Below are 18,004 nucleotides of genomic sequence, written 5' to 3' on the forward strand. Positions count from 1 at the left end.
GAAAACTGTAAATTAAATGTGGAAAGTTCCTCCACCAACAGAGGATAGACTGAGTTTCAAAGACCTACTAAGTGGGGCGGCTAGGTGTACAGTGGATAGAGCACTGGGCCCTGGAGTCAGGAGTACCTAAGTTCAAATCAGGTCTCAGATGCATAATAATTACTTAGCTGTGTGGCCTTGGGCAAACCACTTAACCCCATTGCCTTGCAAAAAAAAAAAACAACTAAAAAAACAAACAAAAAACCCCCTACTAAGTGACTTGCCTGTAGTAAGATAAATAAGTTTCAAAAATAGGATTTAAACTCTTATATTCTTATCTCTAACTTTGATTCAGTGTTGCAACTCAGGGTTAATTTCAGAAAACCATCTTTTTCCTTTGAAATATCTAAAATATTAATTCTTGGGTTTTTTTAAATCAGCTCACCCATACCACATCAAGCATGATTTATAAGTTTTTTCCTCCACAGTTTTGCTCATGTGGATTTTTTTTTTGTCTTTAATGTAATTCTTTACCTCTCTGTTTATTCAAATTCTAACTTTGTTTCATTCCTTTACTCATCCCCAGCTACTCGACTGTCAAATGATTCCTTTACCTAAACTATCAATTTCTAATCTAACATTTCTCTCATATGTCTTTTTAAAATATTTTGTTCCCATGTATTTCGTTTTCATTTCCTCATATTGAACAACCAGAATGTAAAGATTTTGAGGAAAATTTTTGTTATTTTTAATACTGATTTACATTTCTATAGTATTATATGGCTTATAAGATTTTTATGTATTGTTTCTTTTGCTATGTATCATATATATATATAGTTACTTTTTTATAATCGTTAGGAAATAGATAACTGAATTATTTATGTCTCTATTGTACATGTATTGTTCTGGTTCATATGTAAAGGAAATGGCAGAAACAAAACTTGCACTTCAAATTCTATCCATTATCTCATGTTGCCACATCTTTCTGCATGTTGCAAACTATCGTTACTCAAAAGTATTTATGTTTATATTGACACAATATAGAGTACCATTCTTTTAGGATAGTGTTTTTGACTTAATGTATCTCAATCTTTGGTCTCCTTCCTCCTTTCAGATATTTTAAAAAGTTATTTCCTCAATTGCTTCAAAAGCAAATTGTCTCCAGCAAGGATTTCCTCTGTGTGTAATTGATCTGCTTTACTTTTTCTTGCTATCATCACCTTCTTGAGTAGTATTTCTATTTCCTCATGTGGCACATCATGGACTTAATTCTTAGAGGCCCTAATGTAATGATAGTTGCACTGTAAAATTATTAAAATTTTATAGAAGTCCTTTTAGATCTCTTATATTTTCTCTTCTGTTTGTTATCCTAATATTTTCATCTCTATAATTTCTTGGGATGATCCTATTTCATAATAGATCAATTACTTTGAAATAACTTTACATTAGGGGAGAATTGATTGTATTTTGTTTTAATTGTTCTAAAAAGTATCTGTTTTATGTGCAAGGCAGTAAGAGTGAGTTACAGTGTGCTATGATTATGATGGGAAATTGATATTGATTCTAGATTTTTTAAAAAGTTTTGTCACTTTATGGGGTGACTAGGTGGTGGAGGGGATAGAGCACTGGCTTTGGAGTCAGGAGTACCTGAGTTCAAATCTGATCCCAGACACTTAATAATTACCTAGCTGTGTGACCTTGGGCAAGCCACTTAACCCCACTGCCTTGCAAAAAAAAAAGTTTTATCAATTTAACCATAATCCCTTTACTGAGCCAATGTCTTTCAATGATTCAACCATTTAATCATGCCAACATGAGGTTTCTAAGAAAAGTGTGAAGTCTGTTGTACTCCCTCCACATACCACAAACAGAATAGTTTAAATCTCCTTTGATATAAACATTCCGAACATTTTTTATTTCTACTAAATGAAGGGAGTGACCCAGCCTGGAAGGCAGCACTCAGGATAAATTAAGTGGCAGAACCAAGATTCACACCCAGGCCCTCTGCTTCCAATCCCAGTGTTCTTTACTAGACATGTGGTTCCACTCAATATCAATAGTCCCTTTAAGCACCTGAGATGATTAAGGTTATTACTTTTTTTTTCTTTTGGATATGTTTCTTTTTGAAAACGTTCTTTTTATTTGGTAAACCCTAGATGTAGTTTGACATTTTATAAATCACTGATATTTATATTTGTCATTTTTTTCTAGAACTTTTTGGTTTTCAAAAACCTTTTACACACTTCATTTTGTCTTTATCACTAGATTCATCAAATATTATCAGCTTCACTTTACAGAAAAGTAAACTGAGGTTCAGAGATTTAAGTAATTTGTCCATGGTAAAAAATGTAGCAAGTATAAGAAGTTTACTTCTTTACTATGAATCCATCCTATTTCAACTTTTTTATACTTCATCTTTAAATAAATAAAACATTAAATTAAAGAAATAGTAAGGAACCTTGAATTAAAAATGAATTTGTGTTACATAAAAAGTAGAAGGTAGTAGATTCCTCAATTGCTGGGAATGGTATAGTAGGGATTCTTGGTCAAGTATATTTTGTATTAAATTATTTCTGAGGTTCCTTAAAGTCTGGAATTTTGCAATAATGTGAATTTTCTTCCTATTTCTGATACTGAAAGTAGTTTGAAATATTTGTGGAGAGAAAAGAAATGTTTGCTTTGTGTTTGTTTTGCTTAATAGTTTATATGATTTTTTTTTAAAGTAAGAACTTCTCAATGACTATGATAGGTAAAATCAATTGAAAAACTGTGGTAGGATGCCTAGAAAGAAAACTTTTCGAGCAACGATTTGACCTGAATATCTTATTTATTTAATGGGAAAAGCATTCTTTGGTTCAAAAAATGCACATGGTAGGCAAGGTTAGAGATGAACATCTAAGCAAATGGAATCAAGCCTGTGAGGTAAGAATCTAGGGAATAGCAGTCAGCATTCTAGTGAAGATTTAAGATAGAGCAAAAGTGTCAGATGTCATACACAAAATGGTTCATATGTAAACTTGCTAAACACAAATAGACATGTACAATGTTCTCTAGACTATTCACCACTGAGGGGAATGGAGAGGGAAGGAAGTGTGGAAGAAAATTGTGTAATATAACTATGCAAGTGGATGAATGCTGAAATTATTTCATAGCATGTAATTGAAGCAATAAAATCAAATATCAACAAAAAAGAAAAGTGGCAGACACTTCATAAATAAATATTTGCTGAATGAATAAAGTTGTAACTTGATAGTCATTAAACTATTTGTTTCAATCAGGCAATTATTAAATCTAATAGAGGATGCTGGACTAGAAATCAGGGAGACCTGAGTTCAAAAAATGGCAAAAGACACTTATAGTCTATATGTTCCTAAGCAAGGCTTTTGTTTTATTGTTTGCCTCAGTTTCTTCAACTGTGAAGTAGGGATAACAACAGCATTTATCTTGCAAGGTTGTGAGGATCAAGTAGATTAATATTTATAAAGTGTTTACCAAAGTGTTTGACAAAAAATAGTTGCTATAAAAGTGCTTAGTCCCTTCCTCATAATCTGTTAAGTAGAACTTTACTAAAACTGAACACTTATCTGGAATGGAGAGTGAAATGGGAGAGAGAAAGATAACTGCTAATTGCTAACTTTTTCTACATAGTTCAGTCTCTGGTCTACCCACAAGGAAACAATTTATCTGTTTATTTCATTCATTTTCTTTACCGTCTAAATTTGATCCAATCTCAAAAGTATCCTTTTCAAATATTGGCAATCTCCTCATTCTCTGACAATTTAATTTCTGATGGTGGTGAGAGAAAGAACTGGGATATACTTTTCTAATTCATGGTTCTGAAGCAAGTCTCCAGTTCTTCCTCCTTGCCTCCAAGAGTCTTAGTTATAATTTTTCAATGAGGTTTGGGATTTTCTTTTTTTTTGATATTTATATATAATGTATTCTCACATAATAGCAGGTAACATTTCAGGGGAAACTCAACTGAGCTCTCCCAAATTCCCACATCAAATAAATTCTGGAGAGGCAGAATCCACAAAAGGACAGGATGAAACAATTTTCTAACCCAATAACTTAAGACATCTACAGAAATAAGGTCTGTCTAAACAAAGTGAGAGAAGAGTACAAATTCAGTACAGGCTGTGTCATTTCGAAGACCATTCTCAGCAAGTCAGCAGCAGGAGCAACTGACTAAACAGCAGGGGCTTCAGGAGCTCTCAAGTCATAGATGGTAAGGGCATTGGGCAACAGGTCATAAGGAGATTACAAGATTGTTTTGCACTGGGTACATTGCCCATGTCCAGATCTGAAACCTAATATCAAGGAAGAACACTAACATACCAGAGATTGCAGTTACTGGAGAGCTAAAAAGAATGCTTGTGGTTGCTCTCACACCACACCACAGACCAAGAGTGTGGTAAATACACCTTTTCTGACACATACCACTTTGAAAGGATTGAAAGCTTATAGATTCCAAAAACTAACTGTGAAAACAACTGAAAAACATCCGAACCTTGAGACAATGCCCCCTTCTTCCCAGGAACAGATTCCAACTATAACATAAAGTTAAGAGTTTAAGTTAAAAGTCAAGAAATAGATTGGGAAAATGAGCAAACCTGAAAAAATCTGACCATAGAAAGTTACAGTTGTGATAGTTCCCTATCAAAATTCAAACTCAGAAAAAAAATGACAAAATCATAACTGTTACTTCCAAAGCCTTAAAGAAATGGGCAAATTTGTCTCAGACTCAAAAAGAATTCCTAGAAGAGTTCAAAAAAAAATTTAAATCAATAATAGAGGTAGAAGAAGAATTGATTGGGAAAAGAGAAAAAGCAAGAAAATCATGAAAAAAAGAGCCAACAACATGGTAAAGAAAGGACAAAACAATACTGGAGAAAATAACACTTTAAAAACCAGAACAGACAAACAATAAAAGAAACATAAAAATTCACCGAAGAGAAGAACTTCATAAAAAAGTAGAATTGGCCAAATAGAAAGGAGGTACAAAACTTCACTGAAGAAAATAATTCCTTAAAAATTAGAATTGGGTAAGTTGAAGCTAGGCCAAGGAGAAAATACTGCAAATAACCCAAAAGAAAGTATAATTATCATGGTGCCATAATCCAGATAACACAAGAGTTAGTAGCTTTTACATTAAAGTATCAGAAGACTTGGGATATGATATTCCAGAGGGCAAAGGATCTACAATTACAGTCAAGAATCAACTACCCAGAAAAAGCAGACATTTAATAAAATAGAGAAGACTTTCAAGCATTCCTGATGAAAAGACCAGAGCTGAATAGTAAATTTAATTTTTAAATTGTTAAAGAAATATAAAGAAAAAAGAAAAATCATAAAGGATTCAATAAATACAAATTGTTTACACTTCTACATAGGAAGATGATACTTATACTTCCTAAGGATTTTATCATTCTTAGGGAAGTTAAAAAAGTCTCTGTAGATAGACTGCACAAGTGTGATTTGTATATGATGGGACTTATCAAATTGACTAATATGACAGGAAAGGAAATTGACAAATTTTTGAAGGTAATATGGGGAAATTGGAACACTAATGCATTATTGATGAAGTTGTGAGTTGATTCAAACATTCTGGAGAGCAATATATTTGTGGTTTTTTGTCTTTCCTTCATTCTCTATGCCCAAAGGACTAAAAAAATAAAAATAAGGAATGAGAAAGAGAAATGCAACTGGGAAAAGAGGAAAGGAAGAGGAAGAATGGGGTAAATTATCTTACATAAGAAAGGTGTGAAAGAGCTTTTGTAGTTGAGGGGAAAATGGGGGATATGGGGAAGGGGAGAGTTTAACCTTACTCAAAAGGGAAATAAAATTGGTCTTATCCTACAGGAAAGTATAAGAAAAAGAGAATAAGAGAAGATTGGCTGATAGAAGGAAGTTTAGATTAGGGAGGAGATACTTAGAAACAAAAACCCATTTCAGAATGGACAGGGTGAAAGGAGAGAGAGAAAACAAAAAATGGGGGAAGGGCAGTTAGATGGCACAGTAGATAGAGTACCTGCCCTGGAGTTAGGAGGACCTGAATTCAAATGTGACCTCAGACATTTAATAATTACCTAGCTTTGTGACCTTAGGCAAGTCACTTAACTCCATTGCCTTGAAAAAAAATAAATGAAGAAAAATAGGATGGAGAGAAATGCACAGTAAACATGTGTGGAAAAAATTTATTGCAAGTTTCTCTGAGAAATGCTACATTTCTCAAAATTATAGCAAACTGAGTAAAAGTTATAAGAATAAAGTTCAATCCTCAACTGACAAATGGTTGAAGGATATAAGCAGGAAGTTTTCAAAGTATTCAAAGCTATCTAGAGTCTTATGAAAAAATGTTCTCAATCACTATTGATTAGAGAAATACAAATTAAAACAGCTTTGAAGTACCAACCCACACTTATAAATTAACTAATATAACAGGAAAAGAAAATGATCAATTTTGAAGGGAATATGAGGAAATTGAAATACAAAAGCACTATTGGTGGAGTTGTGAGTTGATTCAATCATTCTGAAGAGCAATTTGCTTGTTGTTTATTGTTTTTCCTTCATTCTCACTTGGAACTATGCCCTAAGGGTAAGAAAGTCATACATAACATTTGACCCAACACTACCACTCTAAGTCTTTATTCCAAAGAGGGAAAAAACAAGAAAAGGAATTATATGTGTAAAAATATTTATAGGAGCTCTTTTTTTCTGGTGGAAAAGATATGGAAATTGAGGGCCATAGAGGGAATGGCTGAACATGTTGTGATATATTTTCTTGATGGAGTACTGTTATGCTATAAGAAATGATGAACAGGATGCCCACGGGGGGGAAAAACATGAAAAGACTGACAAACTGATAAAGAATGAGATGAGCAGAACCAGGAGAACATTATACATAGTAACAGCAATATTTTATGATGAGCAACTGAATGACTTGCCTACTGTCAGCAATATAATGATCCAAGACAATGCCATCCACTTCCAGGTAAAGAACTGATGGAGTCTGAATGCAGATCAAAGGATACTTTTTAAAATTTTTTTTTATTGTTTTTGGAGGAAGGGGAATCTTTATTTTCTTTATGAAATTACGCTGTCTATGACTGCACATGTGTAACCTATAACAATCACTTGCCTTCTCTTTTATTTTTTTAAATTTATTTTCATCAATACGTACATGTATATTTTTAAAAATTACAAAATTTCCTGCCCTTCCCATGCCCCCTACTCTCAGTGGTGAACAAAGTAGCACTGTACTTTCATATTCTGATACACATGTTTACAGATTGTTAATTTTTGGTATGAGGAATTAGGATTAAGGGAATAAAATACATGAGATATATTTTTATAAAGTGTTCATCAGATTATGAAGGGATGGTGTTTTTTGCATGCCTTTGTGTATGTGTGTGTGTGTGTGTGTGTGTGTGTGTGTTTTGTTTTGTTTTGTTTTTCTTCCTCTAGATGGGGATAAACCTGTTCATAGCCAGTCTAAAACAGTTATCCTAGCTCTTTGGACTGCTGACAGGGAGCTGCTTCCATCAAGATTGTTCATCTCACAATGTTGTTGTTGATGTGTACATTGTTCTATTCCCTTTGCTCAGCATCAGAACCTATAAGTCATTCCATACTTCTCTAGAGTCTGACCATTTATGATTTCTTACACAACAATAGTATTCCATAGTATTCATGTACCATAACTTGTTTAGCCATTCCCCAATTGATGGACATCCCCTCAATCTCCAATTCTTTGCCCCTTCAAAAAATGGCTGCTTTGAATATTTTGGAACAAGTGACACTTTACCCTTTTCCTATAATTTCTTCTGGATATAGACCTAGAATTGGAATTGCTGAGTCAAAGGGTAGGAAAGTTTTATTGCTCTTTGGACATAGTTCCATAATCGCTCTCCAGGAAGGTTGGATCCGTTCACAACTCCACCACCAATGTATCAATGTGCCAATCCTCCCACACCCTCTCCAACATTGATCATTTTCCCTTTTTCTCATCTTGACCAATCTGATAGATGTGAGATTATCTCTTGCCTTCTCAATGAGGGGGTAGGAAAGGTAGGGAGGCAGAGAATTTGGTACTCAAAATTAAAGGAAAAAATGAATGTTAAGAATTATTTTATATATAATTGGGAAAAATAATATTAAAAAAAACAATCTCTAGAGGGATTTTATAACTTTCAAAGGAATTTACTCATATTAGCTGTTGCTTTGAGGTTTTCCAAGTGCTTTACAAATATTATTTTATCTTATTCTCACAACCATACTGAGAAGTGTTATCATTCCGATGTTAAGGATAGAAGTTAAGGAACTTGTTCAGTCACATGGCTAGTATCAGAGTCTGGATTTGAACTCAAATCTTCCTAATTCAAGGCTAATACTCTATCCATTGTACAAGTTATCTTCCCTTAAATGTAGTTATTCAAATCTTATATACCTATATTATACCTGAGAAAACCAAAGTCCCAAAAAGACAGCTTGTCCACTATTACACAATAACTAATCAGTATCAGAGCTGACTCTCTCACTCCCAGCCTAAGACCTCTTTCCACTAAAGAAAAACCTAGCATTTATTAAGGTCCCATTATTGGCCTGCACTAGGCAATGAGGAAACAAATCTACTTTAATAGATGGGCTTCCTGAAAGAAAATGACATTTTTCCTGTATGCTTTGGCAAAGATGCAAAAGTTCATTAAGGAATTAACTGAGATAAATAATTCCTATAAGGACTCTGCTAAAGTATTAACAGAATAATTGTGCAAATGTTAAATCTTCTAGGCTGTAGAAAGCAGTAAAAGGGGTGTAGTGGTTAGAATATTGGTTCTGGAGTCTGGAAAATCTTAGTTCAAATCTAGCCTTAGACATTAATGACTTGTGTTCCCCTAGATCAGTATTTAATGTCTGCCTGTCTTGGTTTCCTCAACTGCAAAACAAGGGTAAGAATAGTAATCATAATACCAACCTCTCAGAGAATCAAATGAAATGATATTTGTAAAGTGTTTCATTTTTTTTTTGTTATTTAATAGGCAGAATTGTAGGCAGAATTCTGAAGATAAATCCATACATGAGTCAAGAACTGAAAAACTGAGTGTACTTCCTAGGATTTTAGGGTTCAAAAATCCTTAGAGGTCAATTAACTGGCCTTCATTTTATATTTGAGACAACTGACTCAGCTAGAGAAAGTGGGAGGTTCATAGTCCCATAGTGGAGACCTGGAGGCTGATATCCGGACCCTTGTTCCATTGCTTCACCATGCTGCTGCCTCCAAATGACCCCAGATTTTGGAGGACATCCTGTGGATTTTCCTCCCTTTTCAACCAACAAATTAGCTCTTCTTGAAAGCACACAGGCATGCCCTTTTTCTGATTCATGTAAATGATGTTTTCTGCCCTCTAGGATCTTAGTTCCTCTGAAAACAACACTGCTGCTATGTTTTGCTTGGATGCTAAAAGCAGACGGAGCTGAACTCCTCCTAACCCCTCCAATCTGGCCATTGGACTGCCAGTCTCACATGATCCCCTATTGCCTCACAAGGACTTTCGAGTTTCATCCCTGCTGGAAATATTGAGACAAGAGTCTCTCTCAGAGTGTAATATTTGATCACTTTCACTTTTAGAGTTGGAGGGAAGCAAAGCTTCAAAAAGCAAACAAACAACAGTTAATAAAGCTTTTGATCCTCCTCAAAGTTTGAACTCAGTTCCAGTTTGAGGCAAAGATTTGGGTCATTGCTCATTTTATTTATTTGTTCCGAATTTTTAAAGGAAGCCCTTCACCTAAGAAGCCTCAGGGCACAAATACAATAAAATACACACACACACACACACACACACACACACACAAACACAATTTACATGTTTTTTAAATCACCCACACTGCCTTAAAAACATAGCAGCTTCCAAACAGCTAAAATAAATCCCAGCCATATTTGACCCACCCATCATTCTGCTAGTCTGAAATAGTCATTGCTGAGGGCAGGCTGGCATCAGACAAAAATGGGAATAAGGTTTTTTTTTGGTGGAATAGTCTGTAGAATGTTGCTGAAAGCCCTCAACCCTGGCACCTTCTTCTCAATCCAACCCCTTTAAAAAATACCTTCCCATTATCCTAAAGGAGCATACCATAGGTCTGGTTACTCAAAATTCCAAAATGGACCTTGTATATTTCAAGGTATATTCCGCTTTTATTTTAAGTTACTAAACCTATTTTCATAGGTCTCCCTGCTTCTCTCTACTTATCTGAACCTTCTAACCTTATTTACTGCTACCTTGACTAATATAACAGCCATCATACTTCCAGTTTTCTCTCTTTTCCCCCTCACAGTTATCAACAATTCAATTCCAAAATCTTGAACATTTACTGTGTGCTGACCTCTGAAGAGATTAAGTCAACTAGTATTTATTAACTGTATATGATGTACCACACACCGTGCTTAGTTATGGGACTACCGAAGATAATCACTACCTTCAAGAAATTATATTCTAATGAAGGAAGACATGTAACAGAAAGCTGAAAAAAAGGGAGAGGTGAACATAGTCAAGACAGTCTGTAAAGTTAGATGTGGAGACTTGAGAAGGATGAAGTCATGACCAGTCTGGGTACTTTCTTCACAAAAGTTATGGGAGGAACCAGTCAAACAGAGGAAGGGGATAAAAATTACAGTTGAATGATGGGAATGGAAATTAGAATGTAGAAAGAGATTTTAGAAAAAAGGAAGAAGGAAAAAAGGAAAAGAAAGAAGGAAAGAAAAAGAAACAAAGAAAGAAGGAAAGAAGGTAAAAAGGAAGAAAGAGAAAGAACCACACTATGGCTCCAGTGTAAGAAGTCCAGGAATGGGGTAAACTTCCAGTGTAAGGAAGTTCTGTGGTATGGCAAAGAGTCAGAAATGTAATTTGGAAATGATACTTAATATTAGAGTTACAAGGACAAAAATTCTTTGCCCCCCCCCCAGGAGTTCATATTCTTTTGGAAGGAAACAGCGTAAATATAAAAAATAAAATACAAACAGATTTCCAAGGATAGGGTTATATAGTGTGATCAAAATAGGATTTGCTATATGAGATGGAGTTTGAGCTAAGCTTTGATGGAAGATAAGTATGTTGTGAGATATGAAGGGCAGTCAAAATAATCTTCTTTATTTCTTTATTCATATCTGCCATTTTTATTCTCCTGGTCTGGAATCCCCAGTGGCTCCCTATTTCCTCTAGGACAAACTACAAACTCATCTAGCATTTAAAACCCTTCAAAATTTGGCTCAATCTTACCTTTCTGAGTTTATTTCACATTATGGCTAGCATGACGCCTACATTTAGCATGCCATCTCTAACCTTCATACCTCAGCATAATATGCCCTCCAGAACCCTTTTGTCCTCTACCTCTCAGAATCTTTGGCTCTTTTCAAAGCTCATTTCATTAGTCATACCCTATATTCAAGCTTCCTTGGCTCCTTCCACTCTCCAAGTTATTTGTTGTTTTCATCTCCTGCATGTTTATTTATTTATATGCATCTCCTAGTAGAATATTAGCTCCTTGAATCAACTATTTTACATTTTGTCTTTGTATCTCTAGGATCTAACATATTACTTTGCTTATTGAGATCTTTTAGTTACAGGGCTCATTTGGAATAAAATCTCCGAGTATCCTTCCATGAATAATCCATCCCACAGAAACTTCTCCCTCCTCTGATCTTCTATAATATTTACTATTGACTGGATCCCACATATGCCAGGGATTGGTGTATGTCCTTTCATCCATAAACAACATTCGCTAAATGAAATCATGTCTTCCTGATACATGATTTTTATGATATAAAATGTACCTATAACACTTCTTAGACCTGATTCCTAATATCAACTATTAAATGGGAATCTAATGATTTTCCCAGGCTATAGTAAACCAAATTTTCATGATGATTTCCAATATTAATAAAACCAAAAACATTTATTAATCATCTAATATATCCCTGGCTCAATTTTAAGTGCTGGGGATACAAAAATAAAAACAAAACATCTCCTGCTTTCAAAACCTTACTTGCTTAACAGGGCGGACAACATCATTTTTATTGTTGTGTTGTTTAATCATTCCATTGAGAGTCCAGTTCTAGGTAATTTTATGAAGTTTTGTTTGTGAGTTTTTCTAGGTAAAGATACTGGAGTGATTTCCATATTTTACAAATGAGGAACTGATGCAAATAGTATTTAAGTGATTTATCCAGGACCACACACACAGTATCTGAGGCCAGATTTGAACTTAGATCTCCCTGGTTCCAGACCCAGTGTTCTATCTACTGTAGCACTTAGCTGCCCCAATATCATATATACATATGTATATATGTATATATACAGTGTATTTGGAAAATTACCTTGCAAGTGATATGAAAAAAGTTTTAGAGGCACGTGATAGTATAATGGGTCAAACACTGGGCTTTGGATCAGGACTCTGTGCAACTCATAACTGCTGTCTGCCTTAGTTTCTTTAACTGAGAATGATAATAGTATTTACTTCACAGGGTTTTGTGAGGATTAAATGAGATAACATTTGTAAAAGGGTTTATCATGTTTTCTAGGACAGTGTAGTTACCATGTAAAAAGACTGGAGGACAAAGGGAGAAAACAGTAGCATATTGATGATGAGGCAGAAGGAGAGGACAGGAATGGTTTCTAACAGTGTGGTACTTAACCTGAAACATGAAGGAAACCAAGATTTCCAAGGAAGTAACTTCTTAGATATATGAGATGAGAGTGAAGAGTTGAGTAGATAGTGAGAGTAAAGAGCTGGGGACTAGAAGGATGAAGGTGCCCATGATAGGAATCTGGAAGTTCAGAAGGAGATTGAGCTTTTGGGGCAAGGTAATGAGTTCAGTTTAGGATATACTGAGTTTGAGATCCCTAGAAGACATCTGATTCAAAATATCATACAGTAAATGATAATGTAAATGAGCTCAATAGAGGCTACATTGTGCTATATTATATACACTATTACATATGCATGCACAAATATGTATGTGTGTATGCATGTTATATACACCACATACATCATATCATATTCCATATCCATGCATGTAAATATGTTTGTATATACATATGTTATATACAGCATAAAGTTTATTATACATCTCATACTTGTTTTTATGTTTGCATATGTGTGTTTATATATGTGTACATAAATGAGAAATGACAGGTATTACATTATATTCCACACAGGTGTTTTATATACATGTATATGCATATATACATTGCAATTATGCATTTACATGGATGTTTATATAAACCTATAAACATGATTGCAACATTAACATTATAAATAATGACTTATATGTCTATATATTTGCATATAAATATGTAATCCGGCTATAAATGAAAAAAGTAAACAAAAATATATAGAATGAAAAGAGTAGAGGTCACAAGATAGACTTTGGGTATGTCTTAAGATAAGGAGCTATGTTACAGATGAAGATCCAGTAAGGAGGATTGAAAGAACACAATCAGGCAGGTGGGAAGAAAATAAAGGTGTCACAAAATTCAAGAAATGAGACATAAATTGCATCAGATGTTGTACAGAGTTTGAAAAATGTAAGTTTGAGCAAAAACTATTATGTTCAGAATATTAATTAATTAATTAATTAATTTGATTCATTAAATTAATTAATTAACTTCCAAATAAATAGTTGTGGTTGAGTGATAAGGTTGGAAACTAGTCTCTAAAACTCTTAGAAGGAAGTAAGAAGAAAATAGAGGCAATCAGTATATACTGATTTTCCAATGAGTTGGGTAAGAAAGGTATGAGAGGTATACAGGATGATTGCCAATCAAGTTAGTAAAATCTAAGGAAGTGTTGTATGGGGTTTGTTGTTGCTGTTGTTGTTTAATCTTGTGGATCATGGGGTATGGAGGATTTAGGTAGTGTGGCAGCAGCTGAGAAAAAATGAGTTAGTAAAGAGGACCTGAGGTTTGGGAAGCAGAAGGAAGAAAGTAGAGATTATGTATTGGGAATGGGATTGAAATAAATTCATATAGAATGGTCTTTTCATTAGTCAGAGTGGTAAAGAGAAAGTATGGTGGTAGTGACTTAAGAAAGAAGAGAAGGTTTGAAGCAGTTGCTATAGTTATGGAATATAGACTCAATTAGGGAAGGAGTGAAATAATTGCTTTGTAATAATAATAATGATAATAATAATAATAATAATAATAATAATAATAATAATAATAATAATGTTTTCCCTTCATTCTTGAAGAGGACCATGATATCAGGGAGGTGATGCCATGAAAATCACATAAATTGGAATTGACTGAGGGGGTGCTGTGCTTTGCTAAATCACCAGCCTCATTTTCTCCTCCAGGGAGATGACTCTGGATGTGAGGCAATTAGGGTGAAGTGACTTGCCCAAGGTCACACTGCTAGCAACTATCATGTCTGAAGTTGAATTCGAACTCCAGTCCTTCTGACTAGAAAACCAGTACTCTACCCACTGTGTCCTCGAGGTCTCAGATGACATTCAATAACAAAAATTTGCCCTGGACCTAGGCTATTTGATTATGTTACTTCATTTGTTCAGTTCTGTTCAATAACACAAGTGTTGTAGAGAAAGACATAGATGATGAAAATTATTTGAAGTTGGGGTTTTGAAAGGCAAGCACCTTAAGAATAAGGGAGCAAGGAAGCAAAGAATTTGAGAGTAGAGGATGTATATTTGAACCAGTCAACAAAGGAATTGAGATCAATAAGAGAAACTAGTCAAAAGACGGCTAATAACCTAGTAAACACTAAAAAGTAGAGAAATATGAAGTCAAGATGAAGATAAAGAATATGATTAACATTAAAGCATAGAATGAAATGGAAATACAGATTATGATTCAATCATGTGGCATCTCAGAGTTCTTGATTGTGGAAATAGCATACTTCCAGAATTTCCAATGGTTCTTCCATATTTGTTCATCTACCACCTAGTAATCACTACTCACCTGGAAGCATAGGAAGCTTTCAAAGAAGATGTAAGGAGAACAGTGGAATTTCTCTCCTGCTTTGGGAAGAGTTACCAGAGGAAAGGCAACTTGGGAAAATTAGGGTCTACTAACGTGTACTTTCACTGATCCAAAAATGATGCCTGGAATATTAAGGTAGTCACATATGTCTCTATACCTTTCCTTCCCTCTCCTTAACTCCATAGTCTAGATGCTTGGAGACATGTGTTGTAAGTCCTAACTTGTGTTCCAGGGTCAAATCTTTCCCATGAAAACCTCAAATCATAATAAATTCTACATTGACAATTCCAAGATATTTGATTTCAAGTAATTGAAATAAAATGAGGGACTTGAAGTAGGTACGTATGTCAATTCCAGATGCAAATGAACCTATGGAAGCATGTTGTAGTGCAAAGAACATTTACTGAGAGTCATATCTTCAGTTATAATTCTGTTTATTCCAATTAAATAGCCATGTGAACTTTGTTGTGTCACCTTGACTTCACTTTTGTCATCTCCAGATGGAACTAGATTAGATCTCAGAATCTCAGAGATAGACAAACGACCTCAGAGGTCATCTAATGCAATCCTTGCCTGAAGAGGAAGGTCCAAGTTAAGATCAAGGTCTTTTGGGGTCTCTTCTAACACTAATTTTCATAAACATGTCACTTTCTGCCAATTTTCAGACAGGTGAATGTGTCTCAGAACTACAAACTTGGTGAAAGATGAAGCAAGGTACACAGGTTTTGAAACAAGAAAAGAAAACAATTAGTGCTGAGCATTGAAAAGGAGGAAAATTTATACACAAAAGAGACTTAAGGGATTATGGCAAAGGTTATAATGCTTATTCAGACCAAACTAGACTGGGAATGAAAGTGTACAAAATATCTCAGTCAATCTGGGTCTATATTATAGTTACTTTAGGACCACATTTCAGTGTTTTATACAAATTTTAATGTGTTTAATTGTTTGATATCATTTCCCCATAAGTTGCCCCAAAATTCTACTTTTGAAAATCTTGAACACTTTTTTTTTGATTGAGAAAAAAACAAAGCATTTGTCCACACCGAAGCCAAGACAATAAAAAATAGGGTAGCCAACCCAGAGGATAAAAGAATCATAGAATTACAAAGTTGTATGGCTTCTCAAAGATTATCTCATTCTAAGCAGAAATCTGTTTTATAGCATTTCTGTGAGAAGGTTATACAATTTGTGCTTGAAGGGGGGCTTCAAGTAATGGAAAACTCACAGTCAAGGAAAAAATTTGTGCTTCTTTTGGACAGCTCAAACTGTTAGGACTTTGTTTTTGTTGTTTGTTTGATTTTGTTGTTTTGGTGATGGTTTTTCCTTAAACTGAGCCAAAGTTTGACTCCCTGAAGCATTCCCCTATTGCTCCTAGTTATTACCCTTGAGGACTTAGTAAAACAAGTCTAATCTATATTCCAGAACACATCTCTTTAAATATTTGAGGACAATTAATATTCATTCCTTGAATTTTCTCATCTCCGACTTCAACATCTTAATTTCCTTTAGCTAATTTCTTTGATATGGTTTTAAATACTTTCACCATCCTGGTCATCCTCCTTTAAGATGTTGCAGTTTGGTGAGGCTTTCCTAAAATATGGTGTTTAAAACTGAACATAGTTTTCCAAGTACAGACTAATCAGGCCAGAGTATATTAACAATATCATTGGCCTAATTAATTCTATTGCCCTGTATGTTATATTAATATGTTATTATTATGTTAATATACTGACAGGAGGAAGAGCAAGCTCTCAATTTGGTGTGGAGTACAGCTACAATATCTGGCACTTTGATACATTTCTACATGAAAGGTGATTTTGAATATTTCCTTCATTCATCTAACTTAAAAAAAACCAGATCATATAATATCTCACATTTACCTAAGGTTTAGGGTTTATAAAACATTTTCCTCAAAATCACCCTTTGACATCATCCTCAATTTATACATAAGGAAACTGATGCTCTGAGAAGTTAAATGTCTTGACAGTTAATAAGCTAATAAATTTCAGATCCAGGAATCAAATTGGGGTCTCTAGCTATCATTTTACTTAGCATTATATTGTCTTTCAAAAATCACATCAATCAGGTACTGCCCTCCCTTAGTAACTCAGATAGATGTGCTCACTTTGGCAACACATATACTAAATTGGAATGATACAGAGATTAGCATGGCCCCTATTCAAGGATAATATGCAAATTCGTGAAGTAACTCAGAGAGATACAATAAAAATGCTTGCTCCCCATCTTTAAGAAATATGCTATATAATTTAATAGCGTAAATAAGGTATCAGGCACAGTGTGAGGAGGATTATGGCACGAGAAAGCATGAAATGCATCTAGTCTGACTTCATATGAGATAATGTCACTTCTAGCTCCAAAGAATCTCTTTAATCTGTCCCTTTCACTCTGGGATGGGATATAGTTGAGCTACCTCATCATTTCCCCCCCTGGCTGTCCTACCAGACTTCATCATTGTCTCCTAATACTAATCTTCCTGGAAGACTACATCAAATCTGAAACCCACACTTTCTCAATACACCCTGCCTCTGGAGCTTCCAAGATTCTGATTTCTTCTTGAACCATTTAAGAATGTCTTTTAATGTGGTTCTCTTCTCTCTTGGGAATTCACAGTATCTTCTGTGTCATAAATTGTTGATTCTGAATTCTTTGCTTTGCAAAATTTATTTGGAGATGTTTGTTTCTCTGATAAGTTAGGTATCTTTTTAGCCAATTTTCTGTTTAATTTTTTCTCTTGATTTATGAACTTGAGCTCTAGCTTTTTAAACTTTTTTTTCTTCCTGATATCTTTGAGTTCTTCTCCTTCTTCTTCTTCTTCTTCTTCTTCTTCTTCTTCTTCTTCTTCTTCTTCTCCTTCTTCTCCTTCTTCTCCTTCTTCTTCTCCTTCTTCTTCTTCTCCTTCTCCTTCTCCTTCTTCTTCTCCTTCTCCTTCTTCTTCTTCTCCTTCTTCCTCTTCTTTTTCTTCTTCTTCTTCACTCTACTTTTATTTCCACATCACTTTCTTTCCGGCTATT

General features: G+C 34.5%; 1 non-coding gene across 1 annotated transcript; it reads left to right on the forward strand.

Moving 5' to 3' along the window:
* The first annotated feature begins 17,089 nt into the window (after positions 1-17,089).
* On the forward strand, positions 17,090-17,192 carry LOC141510607 (U6 spliceosomal RNA). The gene has a single exon (XR_012475055.1). It is a non-coding gene; the product is annotated as a U6 spliceosomal RNA (small nuclear RNA).
* Positions 17,193-18,004: the final 812 nt, after the last annotated feature.

This window comes from Macrotis lagotis, chromosome 1, assembly GCF_037893015.1.
Source record: "Macrotis lagotis isolate mMagLag1 chromosome 1, bilby.v1.9.chrom.fasta, whole genome shotgun sequence".
NCBI lineage: Eukaryota > Metazoa > Chordata > Mammalia > Peramelemorphia > Peramelidae > Macrotis > Macrotis lagotis.